The 21,090-nt window shown below is 46.2% G+C and overlaps 1 protein-coding gene across 1 annotated transcript in view; it reads right to left on the bottom strand.

Moving 5' to 3' along the window:
- The window catches only part of MIDEAS (mitotic deacetylase associated SANT domain protein), a 567,044-nt gene that overhangs the window by 441,707 nt on the left and 104,247 nt on the right, over positions 1-21,090 (bottom strand). The gene's annotated exons all lie outside the window — the stretch shown is intronic.

Here is a 21,090-nt window from a genome sequence, read left to right as displayed (position 1 = left end):
AAAACATGCACAGTGGAAAGACACAACCTTCTCAGAAGCCTCTACACAACATATCAAGGTATCCAAAACATCGGAATTCTGGCTTGTGGAACATCAAGCCACAATCAGACTGACTTAAGGTGATGTACTGCTCGATTTTTCCCGGCCTTTCTGTGTTAAAGGGGAACTAATGTGACTTCAGTCTCTTTCCATCCAAGTCTAAGGGTTAGAGTAGTGTATAGAGCCTATTTATTAGGCACTTCGACATGATCCTGTGTTCTTCCCCATAGATCAGGGTTTGCACACATATCCTAGGGGATAGATTCGTTAGTATTAGGGGTAATTTATTCTGTAGTGAGGGTATTTCATGGAGCCGTGCTGAATTCAGGCCTGGTAGGCCTCAAACGGGAGAGACTCCATCTTTCTTCCTGCTCCGGCAGCTTGGGATGCTTCTAGGTCATAGGCAGTGTTTTAGTTAGGAGGTGTTATTCGCTTGGAGAGAACCGGTTCAGGCCGGCCCTTATCGAAGGATTTATTTTTCTTCATGCCGAAGACACTACATCAGGCCGGCCGGCTGGGAACGTGTCCTTGGCACGGGGAGGTACAAGAATTTGGTGGGCGGCAGGTTACGGGCTGGAATTTTCCATGAGAAAATGCACCTCTATATTAGTGAAAGTCTGAGGCAGATACTGGCACTCGCTTTTAGTTCGTAGGCGGCACCTGGCCGTCAGCAGTAAAGCTACTACTTATTCCAGGGAAGACAGATGACAAACTTGAAGGTGGAGAAAAAACCGAGAGATAGATATTCTTCTAACAGAATAGCCAAAGGAGAAGAGAGTAGCCGATGAGGAAGAGGTCCCAGTGACTCGGAAAAGGAGAAGGGAGTAGATCCGTGACTGCGGAGGTGTGACTTCCAGGCGAAGCCGAGGCACAGACGAGAAGGGAACCTAGATGACCATTGAGTGCAGGCTACATACAACCAAGGTGATGTCGACCCCTTTCTTATTAGAGTGTACAACCTAATCTTTCACTTTTCTTTACAGGTTATGTGTCACACTGTACTGTTATGTGCTTTCGTATATGATATATATATATATATATATATATATAATAAAGTCAGTTTGTAGTGAATCGACATGTGCTGCGTGTTCTTGTATAAGAGGGTAGCCTATTCTTCTAGTCAGCTGTGACTTGACATGAACAGATGTTAACCCTGATCAGGTAAGTGGTAACTGAATAAGGGAGAGAGGAGCCCCTCGAACCAGAGAACAGGTTGTGCTCAAACTGGCAGTTCTTGTGTGATCTGATAAATAGTAACACTGATTCCCTTGTTGTATGTTATGGTGATTATAGGATGAACTCGTGCTGAGGCTGCCGTCTGGGTAGGAAGTCCTGGGTCCATCTAGGACCGCGAGGCTGAGGCTGCCGTCTGGGTAGGAAGTCCTGGGTCCATCTAGGACCGCGAGGCTGAGGCTGCCGTCTGGGTAGGAAGTCCTGGGTCCAGTTAGGACCGCGAGGCTGAGGCTGCCGTCTGGGTAGGAAGTCCTGGGTCCAGTTAGGACCGCGAGGCTGAGGCTGCCGTCTGGGTAGGAAGTCCTGGGTCCATCTAGGACCGCGAGGCTGAGGCTGCCGTCTGGGTAGGAAGTCCTGGGTCCATCTAGGACCGCGAGGCTGAGGCTGCCGTCTGGGTAGGAAGTCCTGGGTCCATCTAGGACCGCGAGGCTGAGGCTGCCGTCTGGGTAGGAAGTCCTGGGTCCATCTAGGACCGCGAGGCTGAGGCTGCCGTCTGGGTAGGAAGTCGTGGGTCCACTTGGGACCGCGAGGCCGCCACTTGTAGGTCTTGGTATATATAGTAGGAATTCCCTGTCCTTAGGTGGTATATATATATATATATATATATATATATGGTTACTTATTGTGAATAGGCCCTAGGGAGGGGGTAACGTTCTGGCTGGGTTAGAGAGGCTCTGTTGAGCGGGTTCTATCTGATCCGACAACCCAAGCAGAACAGGTGATCTCATAGCCAGTTTACAACGGTTTAAAATGAATTGAGTTAAGAAATGTAAGCAGCTCTTGCAACAGGGTTAGAGCTCTGATCTTGAGGAGAAAATTGCCAAGCTCCTGACCAACACAGACTCAGTAGGCACAAGGGTACTAGATGCTGAAACTATAATCCAACAGCTAAAGTGACAAAAGCATCTCTCATTGGAAAACTGGCCACTATATAAGCCCAAACAGAGGCATTTGCCCTAAAATATGAAGACTTGGAAAACTGCTCAATAAATGAAAACATTAGGATGAGAGGGTTACAGGAGAGAATAGAAAGAATTAATTTCAGAGTCCTCTATGATTGTCTTTTTAGAGAAATCCTAACGCCTAGGAGATTTAGATACAGTTAGACTGAGTCCGCAGAGATGTTCAAAAGTGAGCTGGAGACACAAAGAGGCAAAGAGACATTTTGGCTATATTCGATAACTTTCAAACTAAAGAGAAACTACTAAGAGTGGCATGAGGTAATGTAGCACTCCGGCAACCATACTGCACTGCTAAGAATTTTAGCCAATCACGGACAGACTGAGAAAAGACAATATCTGCTATTACTGGCGTACATACCCCCTTCAGCATAGAATTCAAATACATAATAAAAGGTATCAAACCTCCAGAAAGCACCAACTGCATAGATTTTACATTTTCTTTTTTTTTTAAACATGTTTTTATTTTACGAATAAGCAGCAGTACATCACAGCAGTCGAACACGCAGTTTTCCACAATGCTGAGCAGTTCAGCAGCAACTGATAGAAACAAGGTTGCAGATAACAATTCCACAACAGTGCACCTCTTCAATATCCACCACCCCTCTCCCATACCTCTGGCCCCCCCCGCATCAGTCTGAGTCTGAGGCATCATCGTCTGGATCTGAGGGCGGGTCACAGATGCCACCTCTGAAGTTATTCCACGCCCCCCCATACTTTACTCCATTTACGAGGGCAGCCCCGTCTAACAAAGGCCGACCTCTCAGCAAACATGGCCTCGTCCATGTCCGCTCCCCAGGCGGCGAGCCTCGGCAATTCCCCTGTCCCCCATTTTCGAGCTATGTTGCGTTTGGCGATCATTATCCCTAGTGTGGCCCAGCCCTGCGCCAGGCGTGAGAGGTCGTTAGGTTCCCATATATTCAGCAGGCAGCGTCTGGGTTCTGGTACTAGCGAGACTCCCCCTGACTGTGACAGCGTCCGCATCACCTGCTTCCAGTACTCCTGGAGTACCGGGCATTCCCATATGGTATGGAAGAAGTTTCCCACCTCCCCGCAGCCGCGCAAGCAGAATGGATGTGGCGCACTACCTATACTGTGTAGAGTGTGTCTGGTGTAGTAGGAGCGGTGCAGAATACGGAGCTGTACCAGCCGGAGCCTCGACGGTATACCCGCCTCTCGCTAGATTCTACATTTTTGAATTCTCTCACTCATTTCCGTTTGGAAGGGGGACACGTGAAGTTTGTGCCTTTCTCCCCTGTTATTAACCCTCGGAATGCAGCCATTTGCCATACATTCCAGAAATGACACTGAAATAAAGGGAGTGCAGTTCAATCTAGTTATACATAAAATAATGTTATTCACAGACGATGCTCTTTCTACTGTCTCTGACATCTCTAGAGATGCGTTCATCCCAAGGCTCCAAATTTTAATCATAGAATATGAAAACACAGCTCGGCTCAAAGTCAATACAACAAAATCAGAAATACTAAACGAGATACAGTAAATAGGATAAAAAAAATGCACAACTTTCTGACGGACTAATCAGACCATCAAATACCTAGGTGAAAATAGCACACCTGACCCAGCTGATGTACACAGAACTGAGGTGGCACCCCACCCATTTTAATCAAACTCCAATACAGTTTTAGAGGATGGGAGATGCTACCAATCTCACATTTTGGCACAAAGTACACCATTAAAACGAACGTCCTACTAACAAGTACTATTTTTTCCAAGCCCTGCCGGCATATTGCGAGACAATTTCTTTACAGACTGAAAAATAGGTTTTGAAATCCATTTGAAGGGGCAGATGCTCTAAAGTATCCTACCAAATCTTGTGCCAGTCTAAACTAGAAGGGGGAAGGGGGGGGGGGGGGGGACACTCCCAGACTTGCCAACTTTTTTTTTTAGAGCTGCTCAGTTGCAGGTGTTCCTGGTGTGAAGTGCATAAGCCTCAGCGAAACTATGGACATATATCGACAGTGCAGTGGGAGGTAGGACTCTATGTGATCTGCTATTAAAGCCTCCAAATGCTGATCTCAGTACACCCACTAGTACCATGGTGCAGGTCGAGGGTGCACTGAACAGAAGTCTGCTATTAACAACATTCCCAGGCTTTTTTGGTGCACGCAACATATGGCAATGCCTTGTGCTATTAGACATGTAGTCAAAGGGAGAAATAAGATCCTTTGAAGGGTGTAAATAGAAATTTACATTAGATGAATCAGAAAGACTGCACTACATTCAAATAGGGCAATGGCTGTTACACCCCTCAATAAAAGAGAGATTTAATACAAACTGAAACATCTGTGCAATGTACTGCAGGCTCGAGTTGAATGGCAAGAGCATGGTGAAATTTGTTATTAGTTTAGGCGACCCCTCCACACTTCAAATCAATATGGGGCCACTTGTTGACACAGCCCAAGGAGGATCTCCCATTCCCTCATTGAGATATCCTGCCAGGATGAGGTCTCTATCTCTTCACCTACTAGTGGTAAAGGAGAGATTTGAAGGTATACTAACGAAAAGAGCGCTTCCAATCAATCAATCAGATGTCTTGTAAAACGCGACTACTCACCCATAAGGGTCTCAACGTGCTGGGAGGGGGCGTAGCTGCTTGTCTGACAGGGCGCTGTGGTTCAGTCGACCAGCCAAGTGTTGAGGTTCTTACTGAAGTGATGGTGATTGCCTGAGGTGGAGAGGAAGTGGGAGAGGAAGTGTGTTCTAGGTCTTTGCTGCGAGGTAGGAGTAGGATCTTACTCCAGCTGTAGTCTTGCACATAAGTGGGACGGTGACCAGGGCCAGTTGGGAAGAGGGGAGAGCTCTGGTGGGTGCATGGATTGCGAGGCATTGGTTGAGGTACGCCGGTCCCGCGTTATCTAAGGCTTTGTAGACATGTGTGTTGAGCTTGAAGGTGATTCTTTTGTTGACTGGGAGCCAGTGGAAGTCTCTCAGGTAGCCGGTGATGTGGCTGCAGAGGGATGTTGAGTATGAGTCTGGCAGAGGAGTTCTGAATGTTCTGCAGTTTCTTGAGGAGTTGCTGGGTGATGCCAACATAGAGTGCGCTGCCGTAGTCGATTCTGATACTGATAAGTGCGTGGGTGACCATCTATTGGACTCTGTGGGTATCCCCTTGAAAATGTTTTGGAGCAGGCGAAGCTCGTGGAAGCAGGCTGATGAGACGGCGTTGATGTGGCGCCTCATGGTGAGCGAGGAGTCCAGGATGATGCGGAGGTTACATGCATGGTCTGTGATTGTGGGGGTGGGGTCCAAGCGCTGTGGGCCACCAGGAGCCGTCACAGGCGGAAGGAGTGGAGCCCATGATGAGGACTTCGGTTTGAGCAGCAAAGCCGAGACGCTGTACCACTGAACCACCAGGGATGAGGCGAAGGCAGGAGCCTGTGGGTGGAGGTGGGCCTCGAACTACTGACTCGAGGGTCAGTAGCAGCGACGGGGGCAGCAGCTACCAGGCAGAGCTGTGCAGGGAAGGGAGCAGTCCACTGCCAAAACCCCATAACACCTGTTACTGCCCACTACATAGGTTTCATTCAGACAGATGACCATGATAAAATAAACGATTCCTAAGACCCAGTCGAGTTCAAGAGGTGGTGGAATGGAAATTATGTCTGGGCGGTGGAGGGGGGGTGGGGCGGAGGGCACTGGCAATAAAGAAACAGTCATCTTTTTTAGCGAATTTTGTTCAAAGGATCCAAAACCCTGAACTATTGCTTTACTTATTTGTGTTTATTATTCATTGTGATTATGTATCAAAAGCGATAAAAACGACATGGTTAATACAAAAGATGTTCTTGTGGCAGTATGTAACTCAAGAACCACCCTGGAACATGAAATTGACACGGGCTATTGATACTACTCTTTAATTTGCTGATTTCCCCACAACATCTGTTACTGATGAGGAAAACAATTCTCACAAAACCTTTAAAGAAATGAAGCGTCCTAAAGTTACAACATTTAGACGTCTGTTGATACCCGGATAGTTGTCGGCCAAGGGACTGGATGCTGAGGGCCACTCACATCATAACAATGTATGTACAGTCTGAGTAACAGAGAGCTGGGGGACAGTGCATGAAGTTATTTATTAAGGACTTGGTTGTTAAAGCTGTGCCCCCAAAGGACTTTCCGCCTTTTAATCAGTTGAAAGGGCGTACAGGGCTCCAGTCCTTTCATCCTGGCCTTCTTCCAGGACCACTATTGCAAGATTGCTCAACATGTGGCCAGGCCGCATAGCCCTTGAAACTTGAAAAATGCCCATGTATCCTTTCACCCAGTCTTACTTCAGGCAGTTCAACAACAGAGACATACGTTTGAGGCAGTGAACTGGCAACTCAGTAAGACAGATATACAGCACATGATGCTCTTTCCTGCCAGACTCTGGGTCACTGCAGTATGCAAGACATGGCATTCCCTTTCCTCAGAGAAAGTTTGGGCATGGGTAGAGGGTGGGCAATATAAGGACAACAACAAAAGACAGCAGATTCAATGGCATCAAAACAGTGGAACTGAGAAGGATTATTCAGCTGGAGCATCACCACCTGATGGATGGATCTGATCCAGGTCTGAGTCAACATTAGATCTATCAGGAAGAGGCGAGTAGCGGATAAAGCTGTTTGAGACTCCATGGTGAAGGAAACTCCACTGAAAGAGATACATAAGCTACCTCATGCCGCCTCTGATATTGGCACTTGGAAATAGAGGTCAAATGAGTTGCTTTGTATTCTTCTTTAGGTACTCCCTTTATATTATAGGCCTGTGTAAGGTGCTCCAGGACAACCAGTGACATTATAGTGTCACAATTATTAATAAGCAGATTTATTTCTTCCACAGCTGGCCGGAGTGATGGGGTCAAGTTGAACTATCTTCATTATTGGCTGACGCTCCTGGGCTCCTGGAGCAATATTTTCAAAAATGTCGTATGCTGGAGCAACTCATTGATAAAATGGATAGTTCAAGCCCACTGCACTAGAGTGTAGGGTGAGGCGAATGGGGAATTCTTTGTTGATTTGGTGCAAGCGGATTAGACACCTTCACAGAAGTTTGCCAAGTGAGAATGGCACCCAGCGGATTAAGAAACTGGATTTTGTTAATGCTTTTACCACAAGCGTGGTAAACCTGCTGCGAAATATGCCTAATAATAGCACATATCTCTCTTGAACACTGGAACTATAATTTCAGTGAAGACATTGGCAAATCGCCACTATGAGGTAGTATTATCACTGACAAACCCGGTTCAGTCTGGGTAAATGCCAGGAAGGTCACCAAAACTTTACATGCATAGCCTGCGCCACTGATTGGAGTATGCTACAAACACTGATGAGCCAGTGGCTGTCCTTTCTCTGAACGCCTTGAAAGCCTTCAACTCAGTTGAGAAGCCCTATCTAAGAGTAGTCCTAAAAAGGATAGGACTGGATCCTGCCATTCTGTCCTGGGTGGATTTGCTTTATGCATATCCCAGAGAAAGAGGTTGAGCTCTCCTCCATGTTTGAACTGGTGAGGGGGACATGTGAGGTCTGTCTTGTGTTCACTCTTTTTTCTGAGTTGCAGTGTTACCTTTGACAAATTGGATATGCAGAGATGCCCTGGCTTAGGACCTACGCTGGAGTTCGAACTGAGATGAACTCTAAGATGACGATCTGCTCTGCAATGGTTCAGTGCTTCCTGTACCGAGCGGCTTCTGCGTCCCCTTTCATTATTTACAGAGATAAATTCGTCAAAGCTGTGCAAAGCTTATGAGAATTTGCATTGCTCAATCAATATGTTCACTTGATTTTGGCATGTCTGCATGTTTTTTTAGAATTTTAAAATGACAGAAATTCAGTAGCAATCCATAGCTGTATATCCTGAAAATCCAATCCGATTCGAACCTGTTTTGAGTTTCCAACTTGTATAAATGTACTGACATCACATCGGATTGCAATTTAAGTCACTCATTTGTTATCGAAGTGTACAAATAGTTATAATGGTAATGTCGAGTAATAGTTAATAATAAATGACGATAGATTCCTGGAGACTTTTATGAAAAGTTCGGTTTTGCATGCGCACGAAATACAAATAACAAAAATAGAGCACAAAATGTTATGTCAAAAGTGTGAGTCGTAAGAATAGAACGATTAACCTCAGTACCACACTTTAGTGATGAATAACTGTTGTCACATCACCTCCAGACAAGCTGCTAAAATAGTTCACTTGATAAATGTAGACACTGCAGAGATGTGTGTTCTCAGGTCTTTATTTCAGCAGGCCAGGGTTGATAATTAACTTCTGAGTTAAATCAATTAAGAACTTTTTTAGAAAAAAAGAACACCTGTCAACAATGATACATGAAATGCACCATAAATTTACTTAAAATAGGGATTCTGAAATAAAGAATTATTTTGTTTAGTTTTAATTTGTATATACCTGGATTTCTTGCATTTTTGACTTATGGGCAGTGAGAGGCTGCCAACCAATCTCTCACTGCTTGTGCTTTATCCTAAAATATGGTGGTCGTTTTGGACATCCTAACTGAAATATTACACTTAAAAAAAATCATGGTAACATCGTGCAAAGACTGTTCAGGTAGCATGACATTCAAATACAGAGTGAGACACTGTGTGACCTTATCCATGTGAGACTGAAAACATGTTGATAAAGCTGTAGGTTTAAAATGTCGGTAAACACAGTTTCAATTGTTTTGCCCTACATCTCGCACAAATAGAGTACGGTATACCATGATATAGTAAAGGCAACAATGATGCCATGCAGAATGTCAAGAGTTGAAGGATGGAAGTCTTCCTATCTTACGTATTTCAATACTAAAAAAGGACACCAGAGCGCTGTTAAGGCATATCCTTAGGGTAGCTTTATATTGACAAGAATGGCAGCACTTTTAAACAAACATTGGCGTAGCCAATAGGTCTCGCCTTTGGGACCTTATAGGTGTTTAGTTATGCAGCACAATATCCTTGGTGCAACAACATCAACTGTTGCATGGCTAAGCACTTATAAGGTCCCAAAGGCGAGACCTATTGGCTATGACAATGCTTGTTCTAGTAATAATCGCTTAACCAAGGTCCCTGGTTTACTGGTTTGCCCCTTTTACTCTTACCTCTTGTGAATTGAGGCAGATCAAGATTAGCATAGCATGTTCTATGTAGAGTGGTGTGGGATGGAGTAGCCCACACACATGCAATGCCACACCTCACAATTAGTGGCTTTAATGATAGCATTATATTGCAAACTGAGACATATTTGAACGTGGGTGGACATGCCATGAGCCTGGCTGGATATTTATACATTGGGGAAGGATTCCTGAAACTTACCAAACACTAGTAAAGCGGCATTGTTAACATAACATGTGTATCTGCAAAGCGCACGTTCACCCATAGGCCTCTTGGAGCTGAACAACAGATGCTTATCGTTACCCAATTCAATGGTATTCATTTTATCGATCTCAGAAGGATGAAAGGCTGAGTGGACCCGCCGGGATTTGAACCTGTGACAATGAGGTTGTGCACAGGCCCCTACAGTGGATGAATTAGTCCACTAAGCCACCAGACCCGGCCTGTTGGCAAGGAAACGTGCAATTAGGGGTATGAGTTGGGGGAAGGTTGCGACTAAGGAAACATGTGGCGTTCGTTGTACTAGAAGATCTAAACATTTTAAAGGCTTTTGATAGATGGAATGGGATCGTGAGCTAGAAGGTGGGCGATACGTGGTCAGATGCAATTTTAATTTGTTTGAACATCTTTTGGAAGAATATCACTTAAAGTAGAAGAATAAGTTACTTACCATTGGTTTTTAAGGTAGATATTCTATCCTATCTAACTGCAGATTCTTCACATTTAGAATATTCCAAGGTTTCAGACTGGATCCGCAGAACTTTTCAGCCACACTCCCCACACGCCAATGGGTGCCGCACATAAGCGCCACCCCGACACACTGACATGTTTTTTTTTATTTCTCTCCTTCTGCACCCGCAGACGCAGAGCACTTCAAACGAATGGCAGGTGACAGTGGGCCAAAATATAATCTGAAACCTTATTTTGGTGAGGAGGTGGGAGGACAGTGAGAAATCTGTGTTTAGTTAGAATATTCAACAGAAAGAGCGATACCAAAGCTAAGTAACTTGTTTTTCTAAAGGATACTCCTAATCGCAGATTCCTCACCTTTAGAACAGATACAACAGCAGTACTTCCCAAAGGTGAGGGGTCTGGGAAGTAGACTCCGATTAGGAAGTCTTGCAGGAGAAAGAGGGCAAAATGGGTCTCCTGTTGGACCTGGCTGTCAAGGCAGTAGTGTTTTATGAACGTGTGCACCAATGCCCACGACATAGACTGGCAGATGTCCAGAACCAGCACCAAACTTGCAAATGCCATTGTAGCAAACTTTGGATGGTGCAATGAGCTCACAGGGCTTCTAGTGGTTCCTGCTTAGCCAGTTCATGGCAGATTTCAATGCAGAGGACTATACACCTCCACACAGTCCTGGGTCCAATACAATGCCTTTCTTGACCTAATGTATTCCACAAACAGCCGATCATCCAACCAAATAATAGTGTCTTGTACACTCAGTGTAGAAACTCAAAGCCTTCTTAGGGTGAGGACGACAAATATTGGAAGGTAATCAACTGACTGACAAAAAAGGGTGATACTATCTCAAGCAGGATAAGAGCGCAAGTCTTGAGCACCAACTTGTTGAGGAAAACCGTTGTGCAGGGAGGTCACACAGATAGCAACTGTAGTTCACGCATGCGCCATGCTGAAGTGACGGCGAGTAGGAAGATTGTCGTGATTCTCAGAAGCCGTAGCAAGCAACTGTGCATAGGCATGAGTGGTATGTACAGAAGGAACTTCAGAATTAGATTTAGGTCCCATACAGGCACAGCAAATGGCTTAGGAGGGAACATGTGTCGGACCTTCAGAAAACGTATCACAATTCGAGATCTAAAGAGAGAGGGTTGACCAGGCAAACACAATAAGGGCAAAAAAGCAGACGAGTAACCCTTAACTCTGCCCACCGCAGGCCATGCTAGACCAACAACAAAACAAAAAGCAATGTATCAGAGAGTTCAGATAGCAGAGGATCGAGATGATAAACCATGACACTTTCAGCAAAATATTTCCAGAGCCGCATAGAGGGACTTCATGGATAGGCATCTGGTTACAAGAATGACATGTACCTCTTTAGACTGCAAGTCAAAAGAATTTAACTGCACCACTAAATCTCCATATATGGAGAGTTTTATCATGGCAGTGCCCTGTAGGACTCACTCCTATTGCTGAGAGAGAGACAGAAGGACCTCCCGAAGGTGTAGCCGGATTGGAAGATACATGCTCGGATTCAGGAGCTATGAGTACCACAATCTCCTGGCCCAGTCAGAGGGAATTAAGATGACTTTGCCCTGGTCTGACTTTCCTCCTAACTTGCGGCAGGAAATGTAGCTGTAGGAATAGGTACACAAGACCTGTGTCTCATTGCAGAAGAATGCATCTCCCAGTAACCTTTTTGGGAGGAAACTCACACGTGCAGAAGCTTTGAGACTGCACATTCTCTGTGGTGGTGAACAGACCTAATCACGGCATGCCCAATTAAATTAAGATGACCGATGCTACCTTGGGATTGAGAAGTCACATGTGGTCCACCAGCCGAAGCCAGTTCAACTCATCGGCTCTTGCATTTAGGAACCCTACAAAGGGCTGGCTACCAAAAAGTTCTCCTACTGGGCTCAACTCCTCCAAATATGCAGTGCCTCCTGGCACAGGATCCCGTCCTTCTTGCTGCACTACCAAATGATAGTTAAGTTGTCCCTCAACTACCATTTGGTAGCCATTTGGCCCTCTCCCAGAGACTATGGCCTCTGATCTCAACCTCTCAAAGAAGATCCTCCCCAACCAACCCCAGCAGTGACACATCTCTAATAACCGTGACATCAGAGTGGAGAGACCACCACAGTACTGTGTCCATTGACACCTTAGGTCCCATTGCAGGGTTTACATGCCATCTGGTGTACTGGACGAGGAGGATACACAAGGATAGACTAGGAAGCCCCAGAACCACATGAGGTACTGAGCTGACTCTTGTGAGATAAGGACAGCGGCAAGAGGCCACCCCAGGACTGGGTCCATTGACACCTTAGGTTCCATTGCAGGGTTGACATGTGCCATCTGGCATACTGAACAAGGAGGATACACAAGGCTAGGAGCCTAGAAAGCCCCAAAACCACATGAGGTACTGAGCTGACTCTTGTGAGATAAGGACAGCGGCGAGAGGCCAGCCTCAGGACTGGGTCCATTGACACGTTAGGTTCCATTGCAGGGTTGACTTGGGCCATCTGGCATACTGAACGAGGACGATACACAAGGATAGGAGCCAAAGAAGCCTCAGAACCTTCTTTGCCGAGACCCAGAGCTAAAGCCCAACATGTTGGGACCATATCCTGAATATCCAAGTCTTGTGCGGTGGTCTAAGGCCCTAAATGACAACGTTTCTAGAGTAGCCCCTATGAATGGAATCCTCTATGTAGTGCTTAGGTGGGACTTCAGCTCATTGATGGAAAAACCCATGGAGATCAAGAGCCAGGCCGCCACCTGGAGGTGGTCCGTTAACTGACTGCGGCGAGAGCACCTTGATCAGCCATCCATCTAGGTACAGCAATGCCTGTATCCTCAACCTCACTTTATGTTTCTTTCCCTGACTACAAAGTTAAAGGAGTTTGTAAACACCAATCCCCATGTTAAAACACACATAAGCAGCAATTTGTCACAAGACATAGTCTGACATTTGACCTATGACTTTGAAGTGCAGCAAATGTGACAAGTTAAATACAGACTTCAAAGGCATCTTCATTTAGTGCTTGGACTTTCAAGAGCCACCAAAAATCAGCCTGGGACCCACTCTCAGTTTGGGAAACACTGGTCTAGATCCATCAATGGGCATGTCCCTAAGTGATGCTTCTACATCCCCTAAAAACTCAGAAGAGCACATCAGGTGTGCCATGTAAGCACTAAACTGGTGCCAATAGCACTGTTGGTACAGTCTGTGGTGGCCTGCACACAACAAATATTTTTATGCATCCGGTCTGTCTTGGATCACTTGGGTCAATGAGGCTTTGAGGTCCTCCAGACAGATGGTAAGATCTTGCTAGCCATGTCCCATACGACAAGGGTGTACCTGCCCAAAAGTCACATGGCGTTCGTACCAAAGGTATCCAAATGTTTCACCTCCCTCTCAGGGGTGTTTAACAGAAAAGCATTTGGAATGACTTTACTTGTGGATGTCTGCACCACAAGACTTTGAGGCATGGGGTGTTTTTTCAGAAAGTCAGGGTCACCAGGGACTGGCCTGTGCCATTTAGCCATGGTCATCTGACCAGATGGGCTTATCATGCCTTAGACCAAGTAGCCATTAGAGTGCCCCAAAGGGCCTCATTAAATGGTAGAAAAGATTCAGATGGAGAGGGTCTGGCTGAAGTATTTCTATCAGTAAATATGCCTTAGTTTGGGAGTAGGCAATTGCATATCTAGCACTTCTAATGCTATTCACAACACAGCAGCAAAGGCAGCACTTTATTCCACTGGTGCACTAGGTGGCCAGTCCAGCTTTGTCTCTGGTGAAGAATCTAGCCCACTGACACTTAGCAAGTATAAGCATAGGCCTTCATCAGTATAATAAGGGGGGAAGAAGATTGTCCATCTCCTCTTCATCATCAGTGTTATGAGGGACATTAGGTTAGAGTCAAAGAGGCCCTCTATCCTTTGATAATTCTGGCACTGAGGATGAGGCCAAGGCTGAAGGTCTGGTTGCACAACCACAAGATCCTCCTTTGTAGCATGACATAGGCATAGTGTGGTCTACTGTCAGACCTTAGTTGCGCCTGCCTCTGGTATCAACAGAGTCAGTATTGGTACTGCCATGGAAAGAACTGGTATGGAAACTGGATCAGAGTCGATGTCTGGACTGGCTTCAGTACGGGCCTGAGAACTAGGGCAAAGGGGACAGTTTGCACTGGAGAAGGGCCCAATGGTGGAAGTCCAACTAGAGGACTCTTTGGCTCAGTGGGGCCTTAAGGCATGCTAGAGGGAAAATTTGTAGCATGGCCATCTTGAAGGTTTGCTGTAGGATCAACGATGGCCCATGAGATTCAAGGCATGCTGGAACAAGATGAGGGATCTGCTTGGAGTGAGAAGACCCCAGACCTTTTGGGTGTAGCCCTAGCGACTTTCTGCCAAAGTGGCGGGATGGGGACCAACCTCTCGACTTTCTTGAGCTTATGGCGTGTTTTCAGCTTACCAAAGACTTCTTGCGAGATGGGACTTTGCGATTGACAAAAACGGTACCATGACATGGAGGGGTATCTCTCATTCGAAGGAACCACTTCTTATATTCGTTGAAGTAAAGCTTTGTCACCTGCCCCGTTTGCCCTACTGTGCATTAGGAAGCACTTATCACATAACTTCGAGTCATAACTGGAGCCCAAACACAATAAGCTCAGGTCATGTGGGTCAGTGATTGACATTTGTATCCTGTAGTTGGGGCACAACATCTCCCAGGCGCACTTTCTATACAATTTTGAAGTCATTGGAAAAGGGCGCAGAATAAGAACTTATCCCCACACTTATACGCAGCGCCTCTCCGTCACTTTCGGTGAAATGTAAAATCACTATGAAACCATATGGTGCCACCTAGTGACACAGGAAGAGCATTGCTGAAAAAACTCCAACCTGACGTATGGGAATATTCTAAAGATGAGTAATCTACAGTTGGAAGTATTCATCAGCAATGTTGATGCGCACAATTTACAAATGCTCTATACAAATCTAAATCATGGTTAGTGGATCTTAAAGACACCTTTGTCTGGAATACAGGATTCTCTTGGTACAACTGGGTAGGAAAACAGTGTTATATATCTAGAAAACATTGATAAACAACTCACCAGACAGGTTGAGAAGTTTGCAAAACAAATTTCCAATTGATGTCACTCAGGAGATGAGCAATGGCAAAAGGCGAAGATATACTTCTTGAGGTAGCCAGTCAATCTAAATTTATGATTGGTGCAGCTCAAAATACACCATAGATCGTCCTATACCAGAATAATGCTGGCAAAAATGGGGCTAACAGATGATAAATTAGGCTGAGAGGTTGTGAGGAAGATGATGATCCCCAACTCCTTGCATATTCCCTTAGGTTCGAGTGTTCTGGAATGGGGTCATCTCCTGGCTTAAAACAGTCATGGGAAAGTATATGCAACTAGAAGAAAATGCTCTTTTGTTACATGGTGAGCAAGGGAGACAGCGACTCCATAGAAGTACTCAAAGTTGTTCTGGCATAATGGGCTAATGGTGGCCAGTAGAAATATTGTGCAAATCTGGGATAACCCCTTATTCCCCATTGTGAGTGTGTGGACCACTAGCATTGATTGGCGTATGTCAGCCGAGAGGGTGATGCATACCAGCCATGGCTAGCCGAATACATTTCGGACGGTATGGGGCAATTAGAATACATATTATGGTATATGATAAAAGTGATGCATAATATATACTATTGGTGCCTCCTTCTATATGATTCCTCGATTGATATTCAAATGATTGTGTTCGTCATGAACAAATGACAAAGAAATAGACTAGAAGCGCCACCAAATATGCTGTGCACTCACTCTGAGGCTATGACCAGTAAATGTTAGTTGTTATATGTATTAAGTTTAAAAAACCTGGAAAAAAACTGTAAAAATTATTAAGAATGATAATGGGAAATGTCGGCCAAACTGTAGAGCTAAATGTAACTGTTTTCAAAGCTTCCACCAGAGCCTTTACACAGGTATGGTACTACACCCAAATAAAACATAGACAAACCCAACCACTATCCCTCTTATGAAGATGCCATTGGGACACCAGGAGATGTTGAAGTTATTGATAACCAGTAAGGAGGTCTTATAATCTATGAATATAATGAAGTCTACTGGGCACTGATGGATTTAGGCTAGTTTTTACAAACGCGTTGAATCCGATCTTTTGGGTTGATCAACAAAACTGATGAGTGACATTCACACCAATCCAGTTTAGATTATATGCCAGAAGCAACTATCCCCTAACAGTCAATTCGACCAAGACCCATCCCAGGGCACATCCCATAGTCCAATTTCCTTCTCAATATCGCCATGAAGTTCCAAGCCAATTGATTTGAGTGACTGCTGCCCAACCTTGTGCACCTGGATTATGGTTTTGTTACAAATAATTAAGGATAACTAACAAGTAGGGGGCATTAACCAAAGGAAAGACGGATTTATGGTCAGACTTTGTCAATCACATTGTCTTCTCCGTTGCGGATCTTGGATCCCCCCTCCCTGCGCCTTAGAAAAATGAGTTAAGCAGGCAAATGTTTATTAAAACCAATTTAATAAAAAGTTAGCCTACTTCTCATTAAAAAGGGGTGAAGCTGAACAACAGTGACTTTGAGATTTGCATTGAGTAGTGAAGACCTTCAAATAACAGTGCACTTTAAAAAAATCATAGATGCAGTTTTGTTTTGATTGAAGAGAGCACACTTTAAATCATTCCAGGTAGCCCCTTCATCACCTGAACGATTGGTGGGTTTCGCGTTTGCAGAGGAGTTGAGATTTTAGCTCTTATTTATTTGCAATTGTACCATACTTTATTCTCTATTTTCAAAGATTTCAAGCTCAAATGTTTTCTTTTGAAACTGGATTGAGATGATGTATGGTTTTAACTAATTTTACAATAAACTATTGCTTATTTATCTAAAAACTAGTCAGAGGATAGTATCTGGTCTGTAACTTTCTGGGAACACTAGGTAATTGAAGAAACGTTCATGTTAAGATGAAACTGGTAGCCAGCAAATATCTGGGGATCGTCCCTGACCCGTCCAATAGAATTCATCCAAGAACACAATATGAATAGCTTATAGAGAATGGTCAAAATCTATCTGATGAACTGATATAACCATGCACTCTCATGAGTAGGAAAGATTGCTTCCATAAAAATGACGATCAAGCCTAATAGTCTTTACTTTTGTCAAGCCTTCTCCTTCCATTCCAGAAGGGACAACATCCAGAACTTTCAGGAGCTTTTTAACACATGCATCAGGAGGAGGGAAGTGAGAGGGCTAAAAGAGCATGATAGGCTGGTCACATAGCACATGCAATACTACCAAGAGGCCCATCTATAGTACTTTATATGGTGGCCTCATACATTTGGGTTTAGGATCTGCAGAACATACCCGATCATAGTGTCCTCTGTGGGAGCGGCCATGCATACTCAAGGAATAGCAAGGAGACAAACTCTATGACAACCCAGTGATCAGGTCCATACTAGAAATATACGACAGTTAAGCCTTAAGAAGAGGCCTTTCTAGTATGCGATCACTCTACACCGCCATATTTAGTGACAGCAACATTACTCCATGAATAGCCATGTGAGACTTTCAGAGTTGGACAAAGACAGATACACTAAATATGGGGGTATTTGTTTTTTTCTTTTTCATAAGACATTTTATCAAGTGATGGAGGGTTATCGGTTCCCTAAAAATCAGTGATTCAGATACTTTCCTGTAAAGGACTTGGTCTCCCAACTGCACATTCAACTGACACCCACCAGCTTTAAGCAACTATTGCAGAACCAGACTTCCATAGCACATCCAATCTAAAGAAGACAGAAAATATGAATATCTCCAAACCCCTTTTCAATAGGCTGGTTGTCCGCCATTCCACGCTAAATGGAAAAATAGCCTGGACATACACCTAGAGGATATCAAATGGAATTAAATACCATATAGAGTGGATAGCTTTGCAAACTAGACAGGAGGAACAACTTGTGGTAATGACAGTGCACATTAAGGAAATGTATTGAGTATGGCATATACTTCGTGGATCAACAGTTACATTGGCAATCTGCTGCTCCCTCTTTGGTCCCAAGATACAGAGACACATGTAATATCTTAGTGAGCTTTCTTGCACCCTAGCTCCAAACAATGAAAAATATGATTCCTGGTCCCACAGGTTTTGGAGTTGGTAACGATAGCCACTGGAAGGTTACATTTTCTGGCTGTTTTTCCTGCACTATCCCCATCATTTACTGCCATTGCTAAGTTTACCTTTGGGCTTCTAGAAGTAGAGTAATTTAAGTCTATGCCCCAGATTATTGGACAAGAGGGTTTAGAGTCAGAGAGAAGAGAAAGTAATATAACTGCAAAGAGGAAATTGTCCAATTAGTACTGGCTGCAGTTGGCAGTGCAACATGTGTTCATCATGGCCGATCAACACACTGTCGCCTTCAGCCACGCCACCAAACTCCAGTGGACCGACCACAGCTGCGTCCACTTCAGCTTCAGAAAAACGACGACCCACCACCACCCGCAACAAGCCCCTCGAAGGAACTGGAACAAGATCACAAACGACCAACTCACCACCTTCCTCAGCCAGAACCCCCCCACCTGCTCAATGGACCCCAACGAAGCCGCCAACAACCTCACTCAGTGGATCACCAACTGCGCTGACGCCCTTGCACCCCTGAAGAACCCCCCCAGCAGACGCGGCAGCAAGAAAACCCCCTGGTTCACCGACGAACTCATCACCTCCAAGAAGAACTGCTGCTCCCTGGAGAATACCTGGCGCACCAACCAGACCACAGACAACATGACTGCCCTCAAGCACGCCACCCGCAAACACCACCAACTGATCCGTGCCACGAAGAAGACAGCCTTCAAGGAACGATTGGACAACAACACCCACAACAGCAAAGAACTCTTCACCATCGTCAAAGAGCTCTCCAACCCCGACATCACTCCCTCGCAAGACCTCTGCGACTCTCTCGCCGCCTTCTTCCACGACAAGATCGCCAACATACACAACAGCTTCGGCCCTCCTACCACGAACCCCACCACCGAACCGACAAACCCCACCGCCACCCTCCGCACCTGGACCCCGGTCAGCACCGAAGACACAACACGCACAATGAACACCATCCACTCCGGATCCCCCACGGACCCCTGTCCACACCACATCTTCAACTCGGCCGACTACATCATCGCCCCCCACCTCCGCGACATCATCAACGCCTCCTTCAACACCGCCACCTTCCCGGATTGCTGGAAACACGCCGAGATCAGCGCCCTGCTGAAGAAACCTACTGCTGACCCCACCGACCTCAAGAACTTCCGCCCCATCTCGCTCCTCCCGTTTCCTGCCAAAGTCATCGAGAAGACCGTCAACAGACAGCTAGCCGCCTTCCTTGAGACCAACGGCTCCCACGACCACTCGCAGTCTGGCTTCCGAGCCAACCACAGCACGGAGACCGCCCTCATCGCAGCCACAGACAACATCAGATCCCTACTGGACAACGGGGAAACAGCGGCCCTCATCCTCCTGGACCTCTCCGCAGCATTCAATACTGTCTGCCACCGCACCCTGGTACAACGCCTGAACAACGCCGGAATCCAGGAGAAGGCCCTTGAGTGGATCACCTCATTCCTCGCCGGAAGAAGCCAGAGAGTCCGCCTCCCCCCATTCCGGTCAGCGGCCACTGAAGTCATCTGCGGCGTTCCACAGGGGTCATCGCTCAGCCCCACCCTCTTCAACGTCTACATGAGCCCCCTCGCAGCCATCGCACGCCAACACGACCTCAAGATCATCACCTACACCGACGACACCCAGCTCATCCTCTCCCTCACCAACGACCCGGACACCGCCAGAGCCAGCCTACACGAAGGGATGAAAGACGTCGCCGAATGGATGAAGAACAGCCGCCTGAAACTGAACTCAGACAAGACGGAGGTTCTCATCCTGGGGTCATCACCCTTCGCCTTGGACGACTCCTGGTTGGTGGCCCCCTGCCCTGGGTGCCACCCCCAAGCCAACGGACCACGCACGCAACCTGGGCTTCATCCTGGACTCCTCCCTCTCAATGTCCAGACAAGTCAACGCCATCTCGTCTTCGTGCTTCAACACCCTGCGCATGCTTCGAAAGATTTTCCGATGGATCCCCACCGAGACCAGGAAGACGGTCACCCAAGCCCTCATCACCAGCCGGCTGGACTACGGGAACGCCCTCTACGCCGGCACCACCACCAAACTCCAGAAGAAACTCCAACGGATCCAGAACGCCTCAGCTCGACTCGTCCTGGACATCCCCCGTCACAGCCACATCTCCGGACTTCTGAGAGACCTTCACTGGCTCCCTGTCAACAAAAGGATCACGTTCAGACTCCTCACCCACGCACACAAGGCCCTCCACGACCTGGGCCCCAAGCTCCTCAACAACCGCCTGACCTTCCACCAGCCCACCTGCCAGCTCCGCTCCGCCAGCCTCGCCCTCGCCGCCGTCCCACGCATCCACAGAGCCACCGCCGGAGGAAGATCCTTCTCCTACCTGGCGGCCAAGACATGGAACTCCCTCCCCATCCACCTCCGGACAACCCAGGACCATCTCGCCTTCAGGAAGCAACTCAAGACCTGGCTGTTCGAGCAGTAACTTCCCCCCCCCCCCAGCGCCTTGAGACCCTCCGGGTGAGTAGTGCGCTATACAAATGCCATTGATTGATTGATTGATTGACTGTCACAATATTGCTCCCCTCAATCTTACAACAAGAACTAGACTCTTAACAGGCAGCGAATGGTGGGCAGAAACAGACCATTCTGCCAGCAGACAGTTGTGGAGCTTAGCCATCCATGGTGATTAGGATATTGCATCCTGGCTGCCTATTGTCCTTTGAAAAATCTTCAACTTCTCCTTTTGATATGGCCTCCACCTGCACTATCGACATCTTCACTTGCAGAGTAGACATGATCTTAGCTTCCACCTCTGCCCAATTCATAGTGTCTTCATCAGTCACAGATGGGAGACTTGATTAG

This window comes from Triturus cristatus, chromosome 9 (genome assembly GCF_964204655.1).
Source record: "Triturus cristatus chromosome 9, aTriCri1.1, whole genome shotgun sequence".
Classification (NCBI taxonomy): domain Eukaryota; kingdom Metazoa; phylum Chordata; class Amphibia; order Caudata; family Salamandridae; genus Triturus; species Triturus cristatus.
Note: the sequence above shows the minus strand (reverse complement) of the source record. Positions and strands in the feature narration are given on the sequence as shown.